The sequence below is a fragment of the Nelumbo nucifera genome, chromosome 3 (genome assembly GCF_055504915.1).
Source record: "Nelumbo nucifera cultivar China Antique chromosome 3, China Antique-T2T, whole genome shotgun sequence".
Classification (NCBI taxonomy): Eukaryota; Viridiplantae; Streptophyta; class Magnoliopsida; order Proteales; family Nelumbonaceae; genus Nelumbo; species Nelumbo nucifera.
In genome coordinates this window covers 14,166,829-14,169,384 of record NC_142651.1, presented here as the reverse complement: position 1 = coordinate 14,169,384, position 2,556 = coordinate 14,166,829, and the positions used below count along the sequence as shown (strand labels likewise).

The 2,556-nt window shown below is 38.8% G+C and overlaps 1 long non-coding RNA gene across 1 annotated transcript; it reads right to left on the bottom strand.

The window, feature by feature from the left end:
• Positions 1-1,297: 1,297 nt before the first annotated feature.
• Positions 1,298-2,306, bottom strand: LOC104597222 (uncharacterized). The gene is made up of 3 exons (XR_016083373.1): positions 1,845-2,306; positions 1,689-1,753; positions 1,298-1,438 (listed from the first exon to the last, which is right to left on the bottom strand). It is a non-coding gene; the product is annotated as an uncharacterized LOC104597222 (long non-coding RNA).
• Between the last annotated feature and the right edge of the window lie 250 nt (positions 2,307-2,556).

The following is a 2,556-nucleotide window of genomic DNA, read 5'->3' as shown; positions in this document are numbered from 1 at the left end:
TGATTTGGATTTTATTTTATTCTGTTTCATGTCTTAGTTTATTTCATTTATACTGTAATCAAACAAAATAAATTAAAATTAAAAAAAAAAAGATGAAAATTTACATTCAAATCATTTGCACTGTCATAATTTTGCATCAGTGCAAATTTTTTTGCATTGCAACTAAATACAACCTTATGTTTAGTTTGAAAAGAGCACAAATATAAATATGTACAATATAAATACATACAAAATACAAGGTCTTACATTCTACATATTTTGTATCTGTATTCATTCCAAACTGAGCCTTAAGCACTTGGGTTGAATGAATTATTATTCTGTGGCTTGGTGACCACCATTTCTGATATACCCTCTTAAATGAATACAAATACAAATACATACAAAATACAAGGTCTTGTATTTGTACTCATTCCAGACTGACCACCATCACTTCAGCTGTATATTGATTGAAAAGGCTGTGAACATAATTTTGTGAGGACTGAACCAGATTTGCCTCAAACGCAGTCAATTAGTTACAAGCTAGATATGCTGGGATTAGCATGACATGAATTTTATCAATGAATAACGAATAACAGTTTTGAATTTTGATGAATATCTAAATATATGTAAAATTTATGATACAGGAAAGGGTTTGACCAGTAAAATCCCGATAAATTTTGACGAAAACTCACCTGATTGGTTACCATTGTTATAATGCATGCCAGTTGATTGGTTATACGTCTTTACGGTATCATGCCTTTCCAGCATCACAGTGAGACCTCTAAATTTTGATGCCGGAAAGGTAATATTAGAATGGTTTTGAGTGAATTTTGATGAAAATCCATTTGGTTGGTTATAGTTAATGCCTGTTGATTGGTTACAAGTCTTTCTGGTAGCATCACAGTCGAGTGTGAGGTGTTGTTAAAAAAGAAAATAAAACTAATCATTAATCTAAAAAGTTCTCTTATTATGTTGTCAGGCTAACATTCCCGGAAATGGATGATACGCCAACTCTAGTGCGGTAGTGCTCCTCCCTCAGGCCCTCACGACTCACGCGGCACGCCTCAAGCCCTCAACCTCAAGTGGGCCTTTATATAGTGGGCCCATAAAAAAGTGGGTCTTTAATTATCAGATCTGCGTGTCATCTTGTTTGAGTTGACTGAAGCTAAGGACAACAGAAACGGAAGTGGTAGCCTGGTAGGAGATTGCATTGAAAAATATGCATTCACATACACGAACTACAGATAGATGGATAGAGGCATAGAGGGTGAGACTGGTGACTTGGGGAGAGAGAGCGCTGCTATTCTTGCATAAGTAGATTCCGTAGGATGTCTGCCTCAGGGCTGTTGGTATTGACAGAAGCCATTAGGTCGGACAGTCTCTGACTTAGGCCATCCACCTCTCTGTGTAGCCTCTTTATGTAATTGCATGCCTCTTTCAAAATCTCCAACATCGTCACCTACATTCAACCCCAATTGGCAAATAACTAACTATCAGCAACAATGCATCACACACAAAACTTTCAAATGTAAAACGGGCTCCAATTTTTTCGGTCTGAGACCACCGACACCCACATCCACCCATCTCACTTCTTATATTAAAAAGAAAAAAAAGGTGTAGCCTATGTTGCACATTATCGTACGTTGTATCAACTAACTAAAAATAAAAAAAAATAAAAAAAAAATTCGCACTTAGCTTGTTCTACGTACACCGACAAGTTATCCAGTAGAAGCTTAATTGTACCCAGGTGATGAGAGTTAGGCGTAATGGTTTCCTTGAAAATTGTATTGAACATGCAAGCACGCAAGAAAAGACATGCAATGAGAAATATAAATTAAAGAGAGAAACAAAGAGTCATAGCCTACCCCGGTTGTGCCCCTCTGACGAATCTCTGGTAATAAAGCTCGCAATTGGAGGACAAGATCATTAATCTCATCCTGTGTGAGTGTTGAAGCTCTCGATCTTCTGCCAGACATCAGAGCAGTTGTCTTTCTTGCTTTCCTGACTCAAAGTAGTCTTCTTCTGACTTCAGCTATGGGGGAGAATGGAATGGGAGTTAGAGAAAGAGGGAAAGACGGATAACATCCTAAAAGGGAAGGATGTGTGTTTTTTAAGGACAAGGTAGCTGGGGGAAGCAACACATGATGAACATAGATATTAGTGGTGTTGTCCCTCATTTACCCAACAAGATGGATCATCAATCATGTGGGCCGTTGTGCGATTGCCCCTTCTGAAAGCCCATCAACCCTCTAGATGAGCATTGAAATCCATCACACCATAGCGCTGATTAACAAGAGGGTCGCTCTTGGGTTGAATCTTTGACAGCAACTTACCTCCTACCAGAAACATCTATTGTCACCGAATGCAGGGGCCACTGCTCCTCTTTGTCCATGGCTATGACCTATGAGATCTTCATTCATGTTCATATTCATGTCATCAACTTTTAAGGGCTGAACTCTCAACTCTCGTTTCATCCTTATATGGGCCGGGGGTGCAGTGACCTATGCATGCATCGGATCAGATAGTGAGGGTCCATGTGTTCCTTGTCTATGTTAGCAAGCATAAAACGACCTAAAC